Source organism: Hyla sarda, chromosome 4, assembly GCF_029499605.1.
Source record: "Hyla sarda isolate aHylSar1 chromosome 4, aHylSar1.hap1, whole genome shotgun sequence".
Classification (NCBI taxonomy): Eukaryota; Metazoa; Chordata; class Amphibia; order Anura; family Hylidae; genus Hyla; species Hyla sarda.
Window position 1 is genome coordinate 169,314,441 of NC_079192.1, and position 13,968 is coordinate 169,328,408.

Here is a 13,968-nt window from a genome sequence, read left to right on the forward strand (position 1 = left end):
TTGTTCTGTTGACAAATGTGACCAGTCTACCTGTTCCAGCCACACAAAAAATACTACCACAGCATGATGCTGCCACCACCATGCTTATCCATAGACATGATATTGGGAAGGTGATGAGCAGTGCCCCGTTACAATCCTCACAATGCAGATTAACCCTTGGGAACCCTTTAGACTTGCTGTGACATGTAGTATTTTACACCCACTTGACTTGTTGCAGGCTTGGGACTTTAGACTTAATTCTGAGTCCTCCCATGCTGACTAGAGATCTTATAGTGTCCAATTATCCCTACACTGCCAGGGTATGAACTATCACTGTGTGGACCGTCAACTCACCGGATATTGTGCTCAGAGTTAGGAATTTCCAACTCCTCCTGGTCGAGGAACACTTGCATAATGGCTTGGTCGGTTGCTTTTAGATTTTCTTTAGGCTTCCTTTAAATCACCTCACACTCCTGCTGTCTCTACTCCCCACTGCAGCTCACACTGAGCTCTACACTAAGATTGAACAATTCCTTCCCCTACACTATATATGGCCTAGCTAGGGGGGCCTCCCATTGGGCAATCAGGGTCACATGGGTACTCTGCACCATACCTCCTTACAGATATCCTTTACAAAACAATATAAATAAACAGGCAAAGACTAAAATGAATGTTAAAGCAACCCCTTGAGCAGCTGGGCCTAGCACAAGCACCTGAAGCAATATTTACCTGACAGGATGCGCTCCAGTAATGGGACACCACACTTTCATGGCGCGTATGGCTAAATTTTTTGCCTTAAAACTTGACTACTGTTAGCCATACCACTCATATTATACTGTAATTTACTATAATCTCCACTTTTGAAAACAGTGAGGGGCATAAAAAGTTGGAGAATACAGCACAAATATAACATGCACCATATTTTGTAATTTTTCTACTCCATAAAAAAGTGAGGCAAATGCAATAATAAATTCTCCCAGTAATTCTTGAATTGTTGGACAGTACAAGATATAAGTTACAGAGATGGGAATGTGAAGATCTAAATACAGAAAAATCCAAACTATGACTAACTCCCCATAGCAAATATTTGGCTCTACTTGCAGTTCTAGGCCACAAGCACTTCCAATGCAGTTAATACAGACATGGCCACAATTCTCAGTAACTTGCATCACTCTTATTTTAGGAAACTCAGCACAAAATACATATTATTTTGTTTTCATGATTGGTTGTGCAGTGACTGATGCATTGCTTGATCTCATATAGATACTGCATAACAGTTCTGGAACAACACTGTTTATCTACATTACAGTTTGTTAAGTACAGTAAACTTACAATGCATAAAAAAAAGCCTGATCAGCTTATATGATAAAACACTTATGATGTCATAATGCCAGGTAGGTAAATTATTATTGTTTGGGAACTGTATGATGCAAAAAAGTTTTTTTTTTTTACCAAACTTTGTACAGACTCAGAACCAGAAGATCAATGCCAGATTGCATTAAATTTAGTGGAGGACATATTTTTATTTTATTTTTTGTGGCATCGGAAAGTTAAAGGCTGTGTGTCTTGAGTAGAGCTGGGGCCAAACCAAGGCCTAGGGCTGGGCGGAATACCGGTTCATACCGAATACCGAAATTTTTGTGCTGCACGATATGAATTTTAACTCATACCGCAATACCGGTTTGGCCCCTCCCCCACGTGATTGAATGAAACAGCCCAGCGCTGTGCTGTCCCCAGATCAGGGTACTACTCACATGTCACCCGCATGTGCTGCCCTCCTCATCCTCATGTTTGTTGCGGCCGCCGGCGCTGACACTCTATACCAGTAGTCACCAACCAGCAGACCTCCAGATGTTGCATGTCCGGGCATGCTGGGAGTTGTAGTTTTGCAACATCTGGAGGTCTGCAAGTTGGAGACCCCTGCTCTATACTGTGCGGTATCCCTATGCCCGGGCTGCAAAAAAGAAACAAAATAAACTTTAACTCCCCTCCCGTTAGTCCGGTACCGGCCTCACTTGTTTCCTGGGGACGGGAACGACGGACAGCCGTCATCCTATCACCGGCTGCAGCGTTGTTCCGCCTCGGCCGGTGATAGGCGGAGCCCACTGTCATGTAAGAAGCATGACATGACAGTGGGCTCAGCCTATCACCGGCCGGGGCGGAACATCGCTGCGGCAGGTGATAGGCTGACAGCTCTCTGACGTTCCCGTCCCCAGTGTAAGGCCGACGGAGGTGAGTTAAAGTTTATTTTGTTTACCTTTTTGCAGCCCGGGCATAGGGATACCGCACAGTATAGAGTGCCAGCGCCGGCGGCCGCAACAGACAGGACGAGGAGGGCAGCGCAAGCGGGTGATATGTGAGTATTTACCCCGATGGGAATGTGGGCTGATAATTAATTTGGGGGGGGCTAGAAAATACCATTATATACCGTGGAAACGCCAAAAGTTTAAAAAATACCGTGATATACACATGTGCTCATACCACCCAGCCCTACCAAGGCCCCGTTCAGGAGATTACAGGGGGTCCTAGCAGTCGGACACCCGCGATTAGACATTTATCCTCTATCCTGTGGGTAGGGGATACATTTCATCTTCTTCAACCTGTATCCTGTGGATACTTGACAAATTATAATATTGGACATATTCAAGATCTGGACTCTAACCTCAATATAAACACCTGACTTTTTATATTCATATATTCCTATGTAGTTCTATACAGAATTATAGCTGAAGACCTTTTCCCTGAATACCTAAGCACCTAGTATCAGTTACTTTGACCATAGAATATCACTGTACAGAGAAAGTCACAGTGGGTGGTCTGGCTCTATAATGGACTATGATATGTTGCTGTAAAGAGTACTGTATGTATGACAGAGCAATATATGTTACTGAGCAGAGGGTAGCCGCCTCTGGTTAATCTCAGCAATGCTCTCACAGGAGATTCAGCATGAAAGGGAATAATAGAAATTCTCAGAGCTTGAGCAATATATTGAGCTGTAAAATACTCATGAAAAATGAATGGATCAGACGTATCTGCATTAACTATCTCTTGCCATTCAGACACAGTTATTTTATGGTTGTATTTACTATAAGGGTAATTTAGTCAAGCAATGGAAAGAATACAGAATTTATGGATGTGATATATGAAGCGTAAGATTCTATTCTAGTGTTATGCCCAATATTATGTTGTATTGCCAAGAGAAAGATTTATTGGGGGGGGGAGATTTATTAAGAGTGGTGTTCATGTGCCAGTCTCAAACTGAAGATCATTGAGTGAAATCAGCCATATTTATTAAGAGACGTAGTTCTCTTTCTATATTTGCACATCTTGGGCTGTCTTAAAGCCAGAAGAGGAAATATACACCTACTGTGACAATAGATATGCATTGTTTGTTTGTTTGTGTGTTTTTTATTTTATTTTTATTTTTTTGTCTCTAAACTTAATATTTTTTAAATCACTGTAGTTCACATGCCTCTTATACAAAGTAGCAAGAGGAAAAAAAAACCAAATTAAAGAACAAATATGGCATGCTCCATAATTTGCAACATTGTAACACCATAAAACTGGCACAAATTGAATTATAAATTGCTGAATGGGAAATTTGGGAAAGATAAATGGTGGCCATTCATTCAGCCATTGAAATACATTTGATATACAGCAAGGTCATAAAAGGAGAAATCAAGAAAAAATTGACTCCTCCCCTATCCAGCGTTCACCAAGTACAGCACTTGGGAATCATCATCGCTATCATAGAAATTAATGGAGGGCGTGCCATCTATCAGTAGACGATACGCACGTCCCGGAGATCGAGGGGGTCCCAGTGCTTGGACCCCCTGAAATCAATTACATATTTCCTATCCTTTGGAAAGGGACTCCCACGATTAGACATCTTATCCCCTATCCTTTGGATAGAGGATAAGATGTTTTCCAGCGAAGTACCACTTTAATTTATTTATTCATTAATTCATCCATTCATTCATTTATTGTCAAATCATGCAGATTTTACTCTGACTACTGAGTTTCTCAATAAACTGACACTTCCAACATGTCCTGATGGTCCACGCTCATCTCCTCCCTCTCCTTGCACAATGACCCCTGCACAGGTCACATAGCATGCTCAGAACACTCCCCCATAGAAATAAATGAGTCATCTCCAGACTACAGGTTTCTATGGCCCATGTGGCTCTAAATCCTGTTAACAGCAGCTGTAGAAAGATCAGCATAATTATGTGGATAAAATATCCACAATCAGAAGATAAAAACAGATAAGAAGAAAAGAATATCTATCAGTATCTAATTTTAGTTAGTAAAAATATACTTGATACATTGCTTTTAAAATAAGAATAGAGAAAATGCTGGCACTACCTTCATTTAGATGGATATGGCTCTCAGTTCCCAAGTTCTATATGCACCGGTCACATTTAATCCGCCCATATAGCGGTGCTCTGCTCGATACAGTCCCAAACAATCCATAGATAACCAATAGGGGTATAGAAAGAGCAGCACTCACCAGTAAAATATTAAGGCTGTATTCAATTCCAAACAATGGAGGACACATAAGACAGCAGGTGCATAGGAGTGACGTCCGTTTTATGCAATGCGCTTTCTCCAGCTCCCAATCATTGCTTTTAATTAGCTAGACACAGTTGATCCTTAAAAGGACACTAAAGGAATGACATTATAAAAAAAAGAGTATACACATACAGTAAAATAGCTACTGGTTAGTATTTGATACTTTGTGCTAGGTCATAGAAAATCAAAGGTATTAGACTGGTATCTAATTTGCCCTTTGGCTGTTAACAGGGAATTTTGCTTATGTAAAATGTGTGAAGTTAAGTTGGCCTGCCAACCAAACCCAAACACGCTGTCAGCCTTTTACAACATATTGTCTGATATACATGTAGGTGAAGAATAAGAGAAAAACTAAATAAATTGCCCCCGAGACAGTAGGCATTTTCCTTTTTCTTTATTATATATTTTTTTTCTTTTTCTATATTATATTTGTTTTTATCAATAAGTACAACAGCAAACAAAAATTTTTGTATCAATATATCAGAATAATACTTATTACAATCAACCTATTGTGTACTCCTACACAAATATCATAGCAGAAAAAGAGAATGGAGACACTTATAATATAAAAATTATATAACTTTATTGAATATACATTAAAAATTAATTAATTTAAAATCACAAATAGGGAGAAGCATCCACAAAGTGGGAAGACAAAGGCGTTGCTCACAGACAGATCCACATTAATAAGTTATATAAGGAAAAGTAACATGGTGCATAGTCACACATGTGTGCATTAACAGCACATATATAGGCACAACAATGCTCTAATTATTATACAGTACAATGCACACAGTGAAGACAATAGGCATACCAAACTGTAACATCCAGTTCCTAACAGGGTCTGCTGGAGTAACGCCACCCCAACGCACGTTTCGGCGAGTCCTTCGTCCTTGACCCCCAGGACGAAGGACTCGCCGAAACGTGCGTTGGGGTGGCGTTGCTCCAGCAGACCCTGTTAGGAACTGGATGTTACAGTTTGGTATGCCTATTGTCTTCACTGTGTGCATTGTACTGTATAATAATTAGAGCATTGTTGTGCCTATATATGTGCTGTTAATGCACACATGTGTGACTATGCACCATGTTACTTTTCCTTATACAACTTATTAATGTGGATCTGTCTGTGAGCAACGCCTTTGTCTTCCCACTTTGTGGATGCTTCTCCCTATTTGTGATTTTAAATTAATTAATTTTTAATGTGTATTCAATAAAGTTATATAATTTTTATATTATAAGTGTCTCCATTCTCTTTTTCTGCTTTGTTTTTATCAATGTATCTTTTTATCATTGCATTAGTCTGTTGAACTTATCAAGGAGTCATGATTATTGTGTAATATAAGTGTTTTTCTTTTGCAGTTCCCATATATAATTTTAATGCTTTTGCTAAACCAGAGCTAGTGTTTTACATGTAACGTCCCTTTATTTGTCCTTTTTGCAACTTTTTGTTATATGGAGAACATTAAAGTAAGTCTTTGCATTGTTCCACTTAAAAACGATCTATACTAATATTAGCTGACATCATGTTCTGTTCTGTACATTACAGTATATAATACATCTCTACTTAATCCAACATTTATCGCAGATTTTGGGATCCCCTGCGGCTGAAACATTGAAGTTTCTGTAAAAGTTTCCTGGTAAAGTTACCTGTATAATTAGTACGTTCCTACAGAGGATCGCTCACTTTATATAAATGCCCTTTTACTTGCTTCTCTACTGTTTAATTTCCTCCCTTTCCCTCCTTGATAATTTCTCTGCTCCCCTCGGGGGATGAAACGAAACACAATTAATATATCACATTTTCCATTTAGAATGGGTTTTAAGCAGTTAACCCTATGTGATATTTAGACAGTACTTATCTCTGGTTTAACCTTTTCATTATCAGGGTATTTTCAGAATGTAAACAGTTACTAAATCATGCAATTGTACATAGCTGTCCCAGATTTTTTAGTTTTAGAGTTTTCTGATCTAAAAAGTGCTTAGACGCACGTGTGACATTTCAGGTGCCCAGTGTAGACAAGACTCTTTAGAGTTGTTTTGTTCCCCCTACACTGGGCATCTGAAATGTCACACGTGTGTCTATGCACTTTTATTTTGCGACTTTTTGCAGTAAACACAAAACCTGCAAACTACCTTTCAAAAGCCCATTTCAGTTTTCACTTCGCACTTTACATGTCGCACAGAAAGTCACAAACTCCTCCAAAACACTGCAAATCTACACTAGCCCTTTGGAAAGCACTTTCAAAAAATAGCAAATTTTTGGCGCAACTGTGACTTTTTGTGCAAAAAGTTGCAGATGAGAGGAGGAATCATACAAAATGGTGTTCTGAAGTGATTTATAATTTTTTTGCTTACATGCGGCAAGTTTACAGGTATCAACCCTCTTGTGATAGTATGATAAACATGTTGCACATACCATATATACTCAAGTATAAGCCGAGTTTTGCAGCACGATTTTTCGTGCTGAAAACACCCCCCTCGGCTTATACTGGAGTGAACTCTCCGCCCTCAGTGGTCTTTAACCTGCGGACCTCCAGAGGTTTCAAAACTACAACTCCCAGCAAGCCCGGGCAGCCATCGGCTGTCCGGGCTTGCTGGGAGTTGTAGTTTTGAAACCTCTGGAGGTCCGCAGGTTGAAGACCACTGCGGCCTTCGACATCATCCAGCCCCCTCTCACCCCCTTTAGTTCTGTACTCACCTCCACTCGGCGCTGGTCCGGTGCTGCAGGACTGTCCGGTGGGGAGGTCGTCCGGTGGGATAGTGGTTCCGGGCTGCCATCTTCACCGGGGAGGCCTCTTCTCCGCGCTTCGGGCCTGGCCCCGGAATAGTCACGTTGCCTTGATGACGACGCAGAGGTACGTTCATTGCCAACGTTCCTCTGCGTCATCGTCAAGGCAATGCCTCTATTCTGGGCCCGAAGCGCGGAGAAGAGGCCCCCCCGGTGAAGATGGCAGCCCGGAACCACTATCCCACCGGATGACCTCCCCACCGGACAGTCCTGCAGCACCGGACCAGCGCCGAGCGGAGGTGAGTACAGAACTAAAGGGGGTGAGAGGGGGCTGGATGATGTCGAAGGCCGCAGTGGTCTTCAACCTGCGGACCTCCAGAGGTTTCAAAATTACAACTCCCAGCAAGCCCGGACAGCCGATGGCTGCCCAGGCTTGCTGGGAGTTGTAGTTTTGAAACATCTGGAGGTCCGCAGGTTAAAAACCATGATGATGACATGTGGTGATGATGACAAGGGGATGATGAAGGGGGGGTAGGGGGGGGGGTTGGGATTATGACAAGGGGATGATGAAGGGGGGGGATTATGGCAAGGGGATGATGAAGGTGGGGGTGTGGAATGATGACAGGGGGATGATGAAGGGGGGGTGGGATGATGACAAGAGGATGATGACAAGAGGATGATGACAAGGGGATGATGACAAGAGGATGATGAAGGGGGGTGGGGATGATGACAAGGGGATTATGAAGGGGGGTGTGGGATGATGACAAGGGGATGATGAAGGGGGGTGGGATGATGACAAGGGGATGATGAAGGGGGGGTGTGGGATGATGACAAGGGGATGATGAAGTGGGGGTGTGGGATGATGACAAGGGGATGATGACAGGCGGTGATGATGAAGGGGGATGATGAAGGGGGGATGATGACAGGGTGATGATGATGAGGGTGTTAATGATGGGGGTCTGGATGATGACAGGGGGGGATGATGTATTTCCCACCCTAGGCTTATACTCGAGTCAATAATTTTTCCTGGGATTTTGGGGTGAAATTAGGGGCCTCGGCTTATTTTTGGGTTGGCTTATACTCGAGTATATACGGTAAGCAAAACAAAAGCAAAAGAAAACAAATGACTTCAAAACTCACTTACCAAAGACTAAAATGATAAATCTCCCCCATAGTGCTTCACATTATAGGATAGGGGATAAGATATCTGATTGTGGGGGGTCTGGCACGGTACCCCAGTCATCTGGTGCACGGAGCGATCTCCGCTTCATGCTAGATGACTGACGATCACAGCCGTCATGCTCCCTCCATTCATGTCTACGGGAGGAGGCATCACGGCTGTATACTAGCCAACAGGCCCCCCCCCCATAGACATGAATGGAGGGGGTGTGGCGTGACGTCACAAACAAGGAAGTTGCAAGCTTCTGTGTTCAGAACGCTGCGTTACAGGCCGGGAGGTCGCGTGGGGTCCCAGTTCTCCTGAGTTCAGACATCTTATCCCCTATCCTTTATGTAATTCCGATAATACAGCATCTATAGGATATTTGCCATATTCTTAGTTAGAATAATAACAATTCCTTTTGAATATCAGGTCCAAATATCTTCTGACCATTCATTATTTTAAGATGACATAACTGGCCTGAAAGACCCAGCATTTCCATGTTCTTATAATGATCCAGTACTTTTTGTCTCACATATAAAAGCCTGCTATTGAGAAGGACAGGTTGGTGTGTTTTGTTGTGCAAAGGAGAATGTCTCCATGCATTAGATATTTTTATTAAGCATTTCATCCTAAATCTACTCATAATATCAATATTATCCCTTCAACTGGCCATTAAAGGGGTTTCACCATGTTCTGTTTGAGTAATGTATATATGTATGTGTATATATATATATATATATATATATATATATATATATATATATTATATAGAAGAGTAGTAAGGAGTAGCCGTATTAGTCCAGTGATGCAAAAAGCAAAATCATCGGTAGTTGCAGTATATTGTAATACCTTTTTTTATTGGACTAACAAGATTATGTAGAGACAAGCTTTCGGGATTCCTCCCGTTATCAAGTCATAAGCATTTCTGAGCTCACAAGGAGAAAACACACGTTCTATCTCACAAAATATGCAGGGGTTAAAACAACATATTTGGAGAATGGACATTAAGTTGGGCCATAAATTGTTAGTCCAATAAAAAAGGTATTACAAGATACTGCAACTACCGATGATTTTGCTTTTTATATATATATATATATATATATATATATATATATATATATATACTGACTATTCCTCCATGTGCCTTCTTTGTTTTGCCCTGTTGCCCTTGGTTACAACAGTTTTAAGGCATCCTCTGAGGCAGTCAGACATACTGAGTTCAACTGCATATTGCTTGTTAGTCTCTGTTGTGTGTGCAAGCAAGGGGCATTGTGTGTGTGGCAGCCAAGAGGAGTGTTGTAATGCGGGGTAACAGTAGTCCTGTAGGGTAACAGATGGTAGTGTCACATGTCACATGGCTGGTCCCCTGTGAGCTCACCAATTCATTTGTCAAATTAGTTGTCCCCATCATGTAAAGTGCAGGAATAAGACCTCTAAAATCTATGATTTAGTCAAAACAACTTGAAGCCTTTACAAAATATTCTGTGCAAATCCAATACAGTCTTGTCAACACAGAGTGAACTGTTACAGTCTTTGGGGCAGTTAAATGAACATATGGTCACTGTCCCTTTACAAGTTGCTTTCTAGCAGTTATACTGAATGGAGAGTCTATATTGTGCTTTTCACACGTGTAAGTGAAGTTTCTAATGTAGATACAGTTGCAGACAGAATACAGTCCAATAAGCTTGTCCTCGGCTTTTGCAGGCCTGCACAAGTTAGCGTACTGTGGTGCAAATACTTGTATTTTTTACTCCCACTTTAGGTTACTGAAGAGATTAGTGTATGCAGAGGGTCCCTTGCTCAGCATTTTTCTCCCCTGGCTAAAACAATACTCCTTCGTAAAGCTGAAGACTTGTGCACTTTGCCTTCACAGCATGGGCTGGAGATGACGTTTTGGTAAAAATCCTCCAAACTCTGTACAGAGCCAGGATCACCATACATGGTTCTGTCTCAGATGATGGAAGTGGAAACCGGAATAGGACACGGACTTGCTTGTAACAAGTTTTATCTTGAACAAAATTAAAACTATGAGTAACACTTAGGCCTAGGTATAAGTATGCCTAAAAAGAGCAGAGCTAGGAGATGTTTAAACTTTGGAGGCTTGAACCGGAATAGAACTAACTGGGCTGGGTCCACCACTCTGGGGAGAGGAGGCCAGACTACGAAATCTTCCCACAGCTTTCTAAAAATGTATTATATAGAAGGCTAGGATAGGCTAGGAAGCATCATGTGACCAAGGCATTAATTACCTGATACAAGAACTGTGGAGATATTTAACCCTTAAACACTTGTTATGCATCAGTGATGCTAATAATGCAATGTTATGTACATGGCAGTTTTGCAAGTTAAAGGACAACTGCAGCGGCATTACACAGGATAGGGGATAAGTGTTTGATCGCGGGGGTCCGATCGCTGGGACCCCCCCCCCCCCCCCCCCCCCGATCTCCCTAACGGGGTGCCGCCATTAGCGCTCATGGTGAGGTCGACCTAGAGGTCGACGGTGACGCCCCATCTCCTCCCTGTCCCAATACAGTTCTATTGGGGGAGGCGGGGAGGCACGAACGCTGCCTCCCCGCCTCTCCCATAGAGATGTATGGAGGAGGCATGCCGGCCGCAACGTCATGCTGCGGCTGGCACGCCCCCTGCACGGGAGAGCCACGGCCCCGTACAGGAGATCGCCGGGGGCCCCAGCGTTCGGACCCCCCCGCGATCAATCACTTATCCCCTATCTTGAGGATAGGGGATAAGTGTTTGTAACGCTGCAGATGTCCTTTAACCACACACACACAGATTTACACATGTATAAAGTGTTTCTTAGCCACACAACAACTATATGTATATGCATGGTAGCTGAAACATAGGAACCGGAGCACTACACGTGTGCTCTGCTACATGGCAACAGCAGCATTGCACTTCAGAGAGAAAATATTATGGTTTGCCTCTACTTGTGTAAACCTAGCACTCATCTATAGGTATGAAGAAGAAAAGATTGAACTATACTATAGGTACCTTCCAGTGCTGTAGAACATGGAATTATGAGGAGAAACAAAACAATTGGTACTTTAGGGATCCAACAACATGTGTCAGAAATAATGTAAATATCCTACAGCCAAAACTCTACAGCACATCATGCAATTTTGGTTGCAGATTTGCTGTTTACATTGTAATAGCACATGTAAACATATCCTACATTGTAAATATGAGTTAGAAAATTGCAATATATAGTTAGATATTGCCTGTATGACTGCAATCTATGGGAAACTCATAGTACGCTTATTCCTTTCAGACAAATGGTCGAATCTAGCATAGAAATGGTAACCTGCTGTAAGTTTTATATTTTGTGGCCACTTTGTGTTTTAATATATATGCAACAGCAAATAGAGAGCTAAGTTAAGCGATATGTAGTATGGCTGTGATGCACTAAAGAGGGCTATTCTCTAGCTCTCATTGCCCAAAGCACACTATATCACCACATGGTAGAAGGTTTACACAGACTACCAAATATGAAACAAAAGGTTTAGAGGGTCATAAACTGAAGCAAAACTCTGGTCATTTCTCTAAGTTAAGACGCCATGTTTCATTTGACCCACAACATAAAAGACACAAGTTTTCTGCTTCGGAGAAATTGTAACAATGAATTAAAGCTACAGAACCATTTATAAGCTATGTGCACACCTACACCAAAGAGAAATTGTAAATTCCCGATAGGTCATAATTGGAGCTGTGTAAACCTATTCTGTGATAAACAGCTTAGAGAGTCCTCTCAGGTTAACGTAGTGGACTTATTTACAGTGTCGCTTTTTCTGTTGTTCTTTGTAATGCTTAGATGGTGTGTAGCTATTAAAAATAGAGATAAGGTCCAAAACAAAGGCAAAAATTCTATAAAATAGTATGGACATGAATAGATAAATAAAAGAGAAGAATATGTAGAAGAAAATATGCTATCGTTGGCATGTGGCCTAAACGGAAACTATACGGGTTACGAAAGGTGTTGTACACTAATGTCGTAAAGTAGACAAAAAAGAAATTGCTTGCTTAAAGTTTATAATGCATCTCTTTTGAGAGCACACCACTTCTTGAAATTTTAAAATGGCAACTTTATTTAAAAAGCTTATAAAATGTACAAAGCATAAAGCTTTTTAGTTACACAACAGTCTGCCAATCTTCTATATAAATAATATCCTCCCTGTAAGCGATCTCTGTGTGTGCCTAGGTAATCCTATGTTTACAGTACCTGGTTAGCATACATTCAGGTCGGTGAAACACTAAAGCAAGTGTAATGAGACCACAACATGTTTGCTTTATCTTTTTGCCATAATAAAATACTCAAGTCCTTTCTGTAAATATGTCCAAGCACTGTAGAGCTGGTCCGGCTCCGCTATTGTTAAAACACGTCCAGCTATGCAGATGGTTACGGCTTCACATGATAACAATCTAATACGGGGGTGCTATTCAGAAAAGACTCAGTCCATAAATCCAACAATGTATAGAGAATGAAGAGAATGCACTCACCGTAATGAACTTGCTTGTAGAACTTTATTCAATAAATGCAGACATAGTACAGCGAGTAGAATCAGTGGAGCAACCTCGCAGCAACAAACGGTTTTCTGGACCCAAGCGCACTTCCTCGAGCCAGATTGCCTGTCTAAAGTGTATGGGGTCCTTCCATATCTGTCCTTAACAGATGATGTTGGAGGATAAAAAGGTCAGACATTTTGGATTTAAACTGCTCAACCCTTTTGCTCTCAGAGAGATAAACTGGAGGCTGTGGCTTACCCTTCCTCTCTTCATTGAGGACACGTGCCCTTTTGGCCATGTGGAACACTCATGTGTATGGGAACATCAGGACCATTTAGCCAACAGATTCTAAAATAATATAGCAACCTTTATTGTTTTATATGCCAGTAGATTAAATGTATATCTCCTGTTAGGAGAGATAGTCTCCCTTTCTTTGCACTTTCTTTGTGTGTGCCAGCTCCATCTTTTTGTATCTGTAGTTGCTCACAGTAAGTTCATTGAAAATCTCCGTCCAAAAATGGAGTTTAGACTTCAGGTCATTAAACCTTGAAACACGGGTTCCTCCTGTGCTTTATCATACTCTATCATATTGCCACATTTGTTGTTCTGCTTAGGTTCCTGCCAACACATATTACTGTAACCAATGTTTTAGTATAAAAAGATTATTTGGGTCATAGCCCAGGGCTGTAAAGGGAGCCAGACCTTCCCTGCTCACTTTCTATAACCTAGAGGTAATGGGCTTGCTGTATATTCTACAGAGCCCACGGCTATCCATGATTGTGCCACACTACGTGGAGAGTGAATACTATGCATGCTAATACAGCTATGGTGAAGGATGGCCACGTCTTATGAAAATGTAAACAGTGGTCCAAGCTCCTCAATTTTTTCCTTTATTTAAAAAAAAAAAAGTCTCACACAAAAGGCCAGATATTTGCACCTGTGTTTTTAGCACTGAGGAATTTATTCCATTATTGGTTGTGTTACAAATTGAAATGTATATAAAAAAGCA

General features: G+C 41.4%; 1 protein-coding gene across 2 annotated transcripts in view; it reads left to right on the plus strand.

Moving 5' to 3' along the window:
- Positions 1–13,968, plus strand: part of LOC130368678 (nuclear receptor ROR-alpha) — a 442,969-nt gene that overhangs the window by 233,435 nt on the left and 195,566 nt on the right. The window lies entirely within an intron of this gene.